Raw genomic sequence first — 11,641 nt, forward strand, 5'->3', positions numbered from 1 at the left:
GGTAGCCTCCTCCCCAAGAGATGCCTCACCCCCCCCCCCTCCCCACCGTTGGGCTTGGGCAGCCCCCTCCCTGTTGGTTAGTATTTCTTTTTCTTTTTTTTCATTTTTTTCAAGTAAATTCATTAAGGAAAATGGTAAGCATTGATTAGACAATTGAATTATTAAATTTGATACTTCTCTATTATTATATATGTCATTTTGTGTTCAAGGATATAAATGTTATATGATAGAGATTGTGGTACAAATTTAAAATTGTTACCTTTTTTCATTTTGATTCCATGCAATTGCAATATGATAATAATATGTTATGATTAGTTATAACAATATGCCTGTGATCTAAACCAACAATTGTAAATTTCTTCCATTATTTTGGACAATCATTGAAGTTGATGTTTGTGGAATAATTTATCTTGTCTAAATTATCATTGAAGTTGATGTTTGTGGAATAATCTATCTTATTACAATTTTATTTGTATAGTTTTGGCTAACTATGATGAGTGGAAGTTCTTTTCGATGTGGTGATGGTGGCCGTGGAGGTGGCAGAGGACAGTACATGTTCGAGGAGCCTCCCACTCGTCGTCTAGGACTTCACTTCCCTAATAGTGCCATTGACTTGCTAACAGGCGGTCGAAGGAACGGATTAATTCCTAACAAAGTAATATTCTTTCCTTCTTTTAATTGATTTTTTTTACTACACATGAATAATTTCTAAATTTACTTACATACAATGTAGCTTATCAATCCTATTAGATGGCTCAAAGCAGTGGTAGACACAGGAATTCAAAATTGGGTGTACATAGGTCCTGTTTGGGATCGCCACGCCCGTAGCAGTGGCTGATAAATTCGGTTAATGATAAATTCGGTTAATCCCGCAAAACGCCATGCAGCAGGCATGCTTCTCCTCACCGCGGGCTCCCACGCTTCCATTTTTTTTCGGTGCGCCACGAGAAGTGAGACGCGGCTTGCCGCGCGAGTTTGAGGACCGCGATTGTGGCACATGGCATACGCGATTCCTACTACCTCGGTCCCAAACAGGACCATAGATATTTATGTGCTTGAGGTTCTATGCTTACCACTTTGGTTCCACTTTGAATTCTGTGCTCCACAATTTGCAGTACTGGTGTGGAGATACTAGTTACAGATGATTTGGTCTTCTTGGTTGTTCCAGTCGATAAAGATTTCAAATCAATATCCTTCAATCTTTTCGACGCCTACTACAATTAAACAGATATGCTATATCAAACTACTGAACCAAATATTGAATATACCAAGTCACCGAACGTGAATCAGTTGCAACAAACACAGACTGGAACTAATGAATTAATGGCCAATTTGCACTTTGCACGAACCATCGTTGCCACAGCTGCTGAACTTCCTGTGGCTGTAGGCCTGTAGCTGCTGCATGCGGGGATGTGGCCTGCTCTTCATCGGCGACGCCTGCTTTTATCTATGCCTTCTCCGCATTTGCACTCGCTAGCGCCAGACCTGGCCATGCCTGGCCGGCAATGCTTGCGGCAGCCGGCACTTCCGCGGAATCCGCGTCCGGCGTCTCCGTGACATGAATATTCTACATCTGTCATGGCCGCCTGGCGCCTGTGCAGCTGCAGCGAGCATGGAGTCGCGGGCGCTGCCGACGCACCCTCTCGGTGAGCAAGCGCGCGGATCCTTTGATTCATCCACCCTTGCGCTCCCCTGCCAGGCGCCGGTGGCCGGCCAAACCTAGGTCCCTAGGCCGAGCGGCGCACGCGATTGAGAAGTCGAGAGACGTGTGGCCGAATCGAGCATTCGAGCGTCGTGAGGCAGCAGGCCGGCGTGCAGGCCTATTTCTCTCTTCTTTGGGCTTAAATACATACCATCTGACCCATTTACTTGCTGATTTCTTTGCAAAATTATTGGGTGTACAGATGTACACCCATGTACCTTTACTAGGTCCACCACTGCTCAAAGATGTTGTCGAAGTCAATGGAGTACTTCTCCTCCAACACAAATTGAGGTTGTTGGTGAACCTCATTTTCAAAGAGTACATATCTCTTTTCAAAGAGTACATATCTCTTTTCAAGTACCTGTTTGAGAAACAGATTTCACCTTGATATCACCAGGAGAGACCATCCCAATGGTTTCAATTGTTGCATGGGGTCAAATAGCACCAAATAGGGTAACTTTTGATATGAATTTTGTAGAGGTCTGCCTAGAGCAGCTTAAAGATCATGGGTATGTTATGCCAGACTCGTCATATTTTCGAATAAAGCGGCTCGAGGAGGGAGAAAGCAATGTGATTGTGACTACTGAGAGACTTTGTGGGCTTAATCAATATAACATGGTATGCAACATTCTAAAGTTACGTTACATCTTTTAATTTTCATCATGTTATTATCATCTTTTAGAATTTCTTTGGTACTACCAATGCGGCAGCGAGCTTTCGTATGATTCTGGATCAAGTCTTGGATGTGTTGAATTTGACTTACATGGGTGGAAACCCGATATTCATTGAATATTGGAATTTCTAGGCTCATCTCACTTTCCACATGCCACATCAGTTAACCTCTCCATTGTTCGAGATTTAGTATATGTGACCGTCCACGTGAAGCGAAGGAGAGTGCATTCATCCGTGCTCTAACTTATTTTGATGAAGTTCTAGTATGGCCGATTGGAGACCTTAATAATGTTCCATATCAAAGAAAGTGAGCCGGATTAGTACGGGAAATATGTAGCATGCATGGATGTACCCCTACTCTTTTCTTATGGATTTGAATTTGTTCTCTCTAAGACCTTAATTATTGATATACGAACTTGCACTATTAACAGAACTGTTATATTGTATTGTGGTATGGATGTACCCCTACTCTTTCCTTATTAATGTAGGAACTTGTTATTTATACTTTATTGCATATACAATGTTTTTTGAGTATTGGATCTGAATGGGTTGATTGAGAACCACATTTTAAAATTTTGATGTGAAAATAGTACAAAATTTTAGCGAGAACGACATTTCCAACGATGGGTGACGCCATCCACCGCTCCTAGAAAATAGTTTGCATGAGTCATAGCATCACCTGTCCTTGAAGATAACATTTCCAGGGGCGGCTGATGGCGTCACCCGAAAAGGTTTTACAAGGACGGGTCTGTTACCTACTCCTGCAAACAGCTATCTGTAGCTACGAAAGTTAGGAGCGGGCAGCGCGTCTGCTTCTGAAAATGCTGTTTCAGCCCCTCCTGGGAACCGTGTTTTAGTAGCGTAACTCTCTCTCTCGACCTTACCTCCGCCGTTGGAACCAAATGTGTCTTAAAAGCGTTAATGGCACATAGGGGTGTCTTTGTTTTCTACGAACGAGCAGTAATTAACGTCTCACATTTGGAATAGAGTGAAGATGGCTAAAACTACTTGCATTTTTTTTTATAGAGGAGATAAAGGATAAACCAAAGGTCAGTGTGCTATGGACTATGGTGTATTTTGAGCTCGCAGGAATCTCACGGGGCATTGGATTCCTCCTCCCAACAATTTTCGCCGTATTCCTGCGCCCTCGGGAACTGCGCTATCCGGAAGTGACGATGCACACTCCTCGTCGTACACCGGCCGGTCAGAAGATAAACTTTACGTGACGACAGCATCAGAGATTCGCTTCCAAATTTGACACAGCGTGTAGATTTCAAATGTCCAGTACGTCGTTTGTGTGTGTAGCTCTCTCTCCCCTCTCGTCATGCATCAGCTCACTTCGTCCTATTTGCGTATCACGATGCATCAACAGGTCCAAACATGCAGCTGGTTGCATTGTATATGACTATAATTAAGGTCCTGTTAGTTTCCTCCGCAGATCTAGCTTATATAAATTCGCTCATAGAATGACCCATAATCTAAACTTATATAAGCTGGAAACAAAGAAAGCCTACGTAACAGCAGCGGCTTTACACTGCATGTATATGGACAATCTAGATTTGGTAGCATGGCAAGACCAAATTAAACACTACAATATTATTGCTTAAAAAAATAAACGAAGAACAATGTTCAGAACCAAGCTATAAAATTGGATGCTTATCGATGGTCGTTGACCTCCTCCTCATCAGGGCTTAGTCCTGATCGAGTGTGTAATAGATGTGGCATATATTTTCTTAGAGTTATGTGATGTGTGTCCGTCCGTAATGAGACGTGTGTAGTAATTTTGTTAGGGGATGTTTGGTTGGTGGCCACAGGTTGCCACGCCTAACATTAAGTTTACCACACTAGTTTTGGTAAGTGTTTGGTTCCGAACACGTATATGGCACGCCACCGCCACGAAACCCTCCCGCCACATGTTTCCTTGGCAAAAGTGTGGCGGGTGTTTTTGCCGCCGCGACACCCTGGCGCACAAAGAGAAATTTCCCATCTACCACCGTAATAAAAAAAAATGCACTTCTACCACTCTCCTCTGTTACTGGACCTCACTTTCCACCGTGAAAAAAAGCCGTCATCCCAAGCCATCCGTCGCAAGCGCGCGTCCGGGGGCAGCGCTGCCGCGCCAAGGGGTCTGGCCGCCATGCTGAGGGCGGTGCACCGTGCACCCAGGGGAGCAACATGCAGCACCAGTCCCTGCAGGCTACAGGTTAACAAGGTGTACAGATCTCCCAAGGTGAGCACGCAGCACCAGTCCCTTCTCGCTTTAGCAAGCAACACTAATCCTCCATGTGTGCAGATCTGACACAAATTAGTGAAGCAAGTGAAGATCCATCATAAGTGAAGATCCATCATCTCATGGTGTTGGGTCATGTGCAGCAATCAATCCCTGCAGCTAAAGAAGGTTCAAGCGCGGCAACCTATTGCAGCCAGAGAATGTAATTGATTTTCCCCCTTTGCAATTGATTTTCTGATGAAGAAATAAATCCATGCGAGATGCGTGAATCCATCTACTGTATTGCTAGTTAGCTTTCCTTTCTTCTGTATGCTTGATTCTTTCTAGTTTATTACTTATTTTCATCTTTTCTGAATGTATGTTTTAGATGGGCTAAATAAAATTATACTTGCAGTATTACTTGGACTACTGCCATTATATGTGGAGGAGAAGATTAATTGCCGGTGTTCTTGTGTGTCTGGCCATGTACCTGTGTAGGATTAAATCAAGAAAAAGAAGAAGGGCCATAACTTATGCTCCCATGATAGATAGAGATGTTGAAAAATTGTCACGTCTAAATCGTTTGTCTCATAGTACTGAGGCCCATTGCATAAATGAGTTGCGTATGAGGAAAGCTGTCTTCCATAGACTATGTGATGAACTTAGATCGCGTGCCTTGCTAGAGGAGACTTTTCATGTCACAATAGAGGAACAAGTTGCCATGTTTATTCATTGTGTTGGGCAACGTTGGTCAAACAGATCAATAGGTTTTGAGTTTATTAGGTCAAGTGAAACTGTTAGTAGGTATTTCCATCTTGTTTTAGATGCCCTTTGTACCCTTGCTCGTGACCTCATATGCATCAGATCTGTTGAGACACATTCAAAGATAACAAGTTCTCCGGGCAGATTTCACCCTTACTTTGAGGTACATCAAAATTCATAATCAATGTTTCGAGTACACTTTAGGTGTCATGTTCATCTAATTTATTTTTTAAAAATATTTTCATAGGGATGCATAGGAGCCTTGGATGGTACACATATACCAGCATGTGCACCTTTCCATATGCAAGATCGGTTTAGGGATAGAAAGTCAATTACCACTCAAAATGTGCTAGCAGCTGATTTTGACCTAAGATTCATATATGTTCTTGCTGGATGGGAGGGCTTAGCCCATGATTCTTATGTGCTTCAAGATGCTCTATCACGTCCTAATGGGCTTAACATACCAGAAGGTAGGAATACCCATAATGTCCTAAAGCTCCAATCTAAAACTTCACCTATATTCTGAGCTAATTAATTTGTAAAAAAAGAATGATGTGGGCAAATATTTCCTAGCTGATGTTGGATATGCAGCAAGGTCTGGTGTATTACCCCCGTACCGTGGTACCTGATATCACCTACAAGAGTATAGGGGGACCAGGGAGCCTGAGAGCCCCAAGGAATTATTCAATCTTCGTCATTCCTCCCTGAGAACTACAGTTGAACGAGCATTTGGTACCCTCAAGAATCGTTTCAAAATCTTCTCAAGTCAGCCATTCTTCCCTTTGAAAACACAAGTCAAAATTGTGATGGCTTGTTGTGCACTTCATAATTGGATCTTACAGGATGGTCCAGATGAGTATGTTTATGACGATGCGACTTGATACACAACCCTACCTTGAATTGTAAGAAATCATAGTGATATACTTCAAGAAAATGTGGCATGGGCTAATAAAAGAGATGGGAGGCTCAAAGGATGTGGGAAGATAAAGTAGGAGCAGCTCTAGAATAGGTTTATGTCCAATGTGTTGTATGGAACATATAAGTATGATATCATATTTCTTCTTGTACCTTTCTCTATGATATCTGTTCTGTAACTTTCCTTGTTGCTTGCTGATTTACACCGTATGATTTTAATTAAATGTCTCTTGTATGGGAAATAGCCATGGCCAAGGAAAAAGCTAAGGCTGACACTTTTGCATCCACTCGTGAGAGGTCTCTGAACTAGCATAAGGATTAGACGAAGTACATGCTAGATTGGTGCATGAAGTATTTAAAAAAACAGCATACAGGATTTAAGTTCAAGAAGGCACATCTCATGTTGTGTGCCAATGATTTAAACAAGAAGTTTGCTATGGGGGTGACCGTTGATCAAGTGGACCGTCACTATAGGTACCACAAAGAAAATTGGAAGTGCATTGCAACAACATTGAGCAATAATGGCAATACATTTGATAAAACCAGATTGTCGGGGATACATCCCTAATACCCGCAAGGAAGGAAGAAATCAAACTCCTACTAGGATTCCCCTATAATCCTACCAGGACTCATCCCGTGTAATCCTACTAGGACTCATCCCGTGTAACCCTACTAGGACTCCTCCTTGTAATCCGACTAGTACTCTGCCCCCTGGAGTATATAAAGGAGAGCAGGGGTACCTAGCTCGGCAGGTCACACCTCAACACCCAAGCGCAGGACGCAATATACAAACACCTCCAAACAGGATGTAGGATATTGCGCTACTCCGGCGGCCCGAACCTGTTTAAATCCGTGTCTCGTGTCCTCATTTTTACCTTCAAGTTCCAGGTCTGGCGATCCCCCGCTACACATTCTGCTACCTCGGGTACCCCTTGGTAGACGGCCGGTATAAAACACCGACATTGGCGCCCACCGTGGGGCAGATGGTCGAGATCATCGGGCGAGCTTGAAGGACCTCATCTTCAAGCCGGCGTTCGCTTTCAAAGCAGCCTTCGTCTTCGACTCCTAACTTTGCATCACCGACGGCACTGGGTCCTTCCAATGCTGCATCATCGACAACCAGGAGAAGAAGCGCCTCGACGGGAACTCTCTTCCACAAGAAGCAGAAAATCTCGTCGAGAAAATCGAGAAATTAAACCTCGGATCAAGGTTCGACTACAAACTCGTACTCCGACGGCGACTTCGGGTTCGACCACGATTCGAACTCGAACTCCGACGGTGGCTATGGGTCCGACCACGACTTGAACTCAGAGTCCGATGGTGACTCCGGGTCTAGCTATAACTTGGAGTCCGACGGCGACTCCGAGTCCGACTACAACTCGGAGTCCGACGGCGACTCCGGGTCTGGCTACAACTCTGAGTTCGACGATGACTCCAGGTTCGACCGCAACGCGGAGTCCGACGGCGACTCCAGCTTCAACTCCAACTCGAAGTCTGACAGCGACTCTGAGTTTGACTACAACTCGAAAGTCCGACTACATCGCGAGCTCGCCGACGACTACGGGCGGCCCGCCGATGATTTCTTCGACTATGTCGCGGGCACGCCGACGACCACGGTCGGCTTGCCGATGACTTCGTTGACTACGGGCAGCTCGTCAATGACTTCAACTACGTTGCGAGCTCGCCAACGACTACGGGCGGCTCGGCAATGACTTCGACTACTCTCCTCGACTACTTCGCTCGGCAACACACTGACGACTACTTCATCATGACGCTCGCCGACGACTTCTCCGAGTACGTCGCGGCGCTCACCGACTACTACGGGCGGCTCGCCGCCGACTACTTCGACCACATCGCGACGCTCGCTGACGACTACTTCTACTACTCGTCTCGACTCAAGGCTAGTCGAGGGCGGACTACTCCAACTCCTCATCTTGACTAAAAAATTAGTCGGGGCAAACTTCGCATCATCGACAACTAGTCAGAATCGCCTCCAACTAGTCGACTTCATCAACAACCGTTACGGCTTCATCAACGACCATCACGGCTTCGTCAACAATCATCCACGAATCAAGCTAAGTCACTTTTCTAATTATTTTCCGGCTTACTTTCCGCTTGCACGCGACACGCGCTCTACTCGCCGCAAACTCTCACGCACAACACGCGCTCTATTCGCCGAAGGGCAGCAAACTCTTTCACGCTACCGCGCTCTCTTTTTATCGCAACAGCGACTATTCCTTTTTATCTTCTCTTAAGGTCACTACTCTTCTTGAGCAGAACATGCCTTAACTCGTGAAAACCTCAGGTGCACCTGTGACGCTAAATGCTAGCACACATACACGTGCAAACAACAATGCCCATACGCGTACACGAGACACAGCTCTCATACGCGCAGCGGCTACGGCTAAATGGGGACTGAGAGCCTAAAACATAACGGGGTAACTACTCGGGAAGAGTATGACTGGAACAAGAGCATGACACACAATGTTTACATTGATCACTGAATAAATTCAGCAGTTTCAATATCCTACAAATATGCTACATAATGTACGTATCTTTTCTTTCAGGTTAACCTTTTGCGATGACGCTCGTCGCGACACCAAGCGTGCCTCCAGAGGCACAGACTAGTTCCCAAACTCGGGGGCTAAGCACCAACCACAACTCAGAATATCTCCAGTGGCTCAGCTAGCTCCCAAGCTCAGGGGCTGAATGCTGCAAAGCTACTCGACGTGGCTCCTAAGGCTCACCTAGCACATAAGCTCGGGGGCTGGATGCCGAAAAACTACTCGGATGATAACTTGAGTGAAGATTCAAGACCCTTGAGATGATTTCTAAAATCAATTCAAGGCTCGGGGGCTGATAAGCTACACCCAAGACTTTTTTTCAAGCTGAAAGAAGAAGATTCAAGATTTTGATCCTCAGTCTGATTCTGCGATTCAACCTAAGGCTCGGGGTCTACTCCATATGGAGTGCGACTTTCACCGCCCTCCATACATGAAGACTACAATATCATTTTGATCAAGACTTTGAGCACACCATAGCCTCATGGCAGCTTTGAGAAGCATTGAAAGATTGAGCCTGACAAAGTACTCGAAGAGCACCAAGACTACTCGGCGAATATCTCAAGACTACTCGAAGACTGCTGCATTCGACTATGAAGCGCTCAGCGAATATCTCAATACCCGCAAGGAAGGAAGAAATCAGACTCCTACTAGGATTCTCCTATAATCCTACCAGGACTCATCCCGTGTAATCCTACTAGGAATCATCCCGTGTAATCCTACTAGGACTCCTCCTTGTAATCCGACTAGTACTCTGCCCCTGGAGTATATAAAGGAGGGCAGGGGTACCTAGCTCGGTAGGTCACACCTCAACACCCAAGCGCAGGGTGCAATATACAAACACCCCCAAACAGGACGTAGGGTATTACGCTACTCCGGCGGCCCGAACCTGTCTAAATCTGTGTCTCGTGTCCTTGCTTTTACCTTCAAGTTCCAGGTCTGGCAATCCCCCGCTACATATTCTGCTACCTCGGGTACCCCTTGGTAGACGGCCGGTATAAAACACCGACACAGATGCATGGTTAATATTTCAGAATGTGAAAAAGCAACTTTATGTGTAAGTTGTTTGCACTGAATTTAATTATTATATATTCTATTTTATATATTCTATTTCAGAATATGATCAATTCACTTGTTTGCATGAATATGAAATCAATTTAACTTTTCACATAATGCAGGACAGAGCAAGACTCCTGTTTGCTAAGCCCATCAAGTTCTTCAATGAGATGAGAGAACTATTCTTAGGATCCAATACTGATGGATCTTTGGCTATGGACCAGAACACATGCATGGATGCTGGTGATGGCTCAGATAGTGATGAATCAAGAGAACTATTTGACCTGAATTGCCACACATAGCCTGAAGATCCAGAATGTGAGGATTCGGACACTTTACCAACTCCTACCAGATATGCAACTGTTGATAACACATCTTTCTTCCAGCACTAGTCAAGTTAGTAGGAAGCGTACAAGAGCCAAGAACTCACCAACTAAGAAGCCAAAAAACAAGAGCCATTTTGCAGATCCCACTGAAGAAATAACTGCTACAATGAAATCACTTCGGGAAACACTTGTTGTCACTGCCCCTCCCCAAATGCCACAACTTACTGATCCTCATGCAGCATTATGGCAGAGACTAGAGGCAATCCCAATGACATCAGATTAGAGGGTTCTTGTTGGTGAACATTTATCTACCAAGGAGAATAAAGGTAAGCGTGGCTGGTTGTGTAATGCAAGTGGTGATACTTTGCATGCCTTGGTGTTCAATTTCTTATGTGAGAAAGAAGGCATTAACCTATGAAGCTTAGCTTGTGAGGGTGACTGTTCATATTTTGTGATGTGCCCAGGAACTTAGCTTGTGAGGGTGGTTGTTCATATTTTGTGGTGTGCTCAGGAACTTAGTTGAGGGTGGTTGTTCATATTTTGTGGTGCGCCTAGGAACTTGGTTGTGTGCTTCATTTAGTTATGGTGATGACTGATGGCTTAGGATGTATATAGTTGGATGTGTGCTCATTTTGGCTGGGGTACTGATCCATGCCTGGCTAGTTGCTAATTTTGTAATTAATATTTTAATCTAAACCTTGTTGGCTGAAACCTCCTAGAATATGTTTGTCGTTGAACTCAACTTGTCTTTCGTGCTTGTAATATTGTTCAAACATATGTCGGTTGTTACTTTTATTGTTGCTAAAATATGATTGTTCTATGTCACTATGGCTTTGAGGTGTTTTTCATTCATATGTGGCTGCAAACCAAACAGATACCACAACCTTTTGCCAAGTTTTTGTGGCAGTAATCTAAACAGCAACCACAATTATTTTGCCAAACCTTAGTCACTAACCAAACAGACTGTTTTTACCACATATTATGACAAGCCACATATGTGGCTGGTACTTAATGTTAGGCATGGCAAAATGTGGCTGCCATCCAAACATACCCTTAATCTTAAGATCGCCGGTGTTCATATGAATAAAACATACGACGCATCTATAGAAATAAGTGTACATACATGCATGCGTGTGCATTTGTTTTGGGGGAAAGGAAAAGAAGAATAACAATATTCTCATGTCATTTAATTCCGGTCGATGTCTCGCGAATTTCACGCGTAATATGTACGTGCGCGGTCCGTGGGATTCACACCCACCATCTCAAGCCTCGCGCGAACATTCCTTACTATCTCACCTACACAGCACATATGATTGAGTTAGACATGCTTTCCTTTTGAAGTAACCCGTGAAGAGGCCTTTAGTACAGGTCAATAACACCACACGGTACTAAATGATACTAAATGGTACTCCATGGGAGTACTGGTGTTATTGCTCAG

General features: G+C 44.4%; 1 pseudogene; it reads left to right on the top strand.

The window, feature by feature from the left end:
• The first annotated feature begins 6,507 nt into the window (after positions 1-6,507).
• LOC105915127 lies at positions 6,508-10,486 on the top strand (annotated as a pseudogene).
• Positions 10,487-11,641: the final 1,155 nt, after the last annotated feature.

This window comes from Setaria italica, chromosome IX, assembly GCF_000263155.2.
Source record: "Setaria italica strain Yugu1 chromosome IX, Setaria_italica_v2.0, whole genome shotgun sequence".
NCBI lineage: Eukaryota > Viridiplantae > Streptophyta > Magnoliopsida > Poales > Poaceae > Setaria > Setaria italica.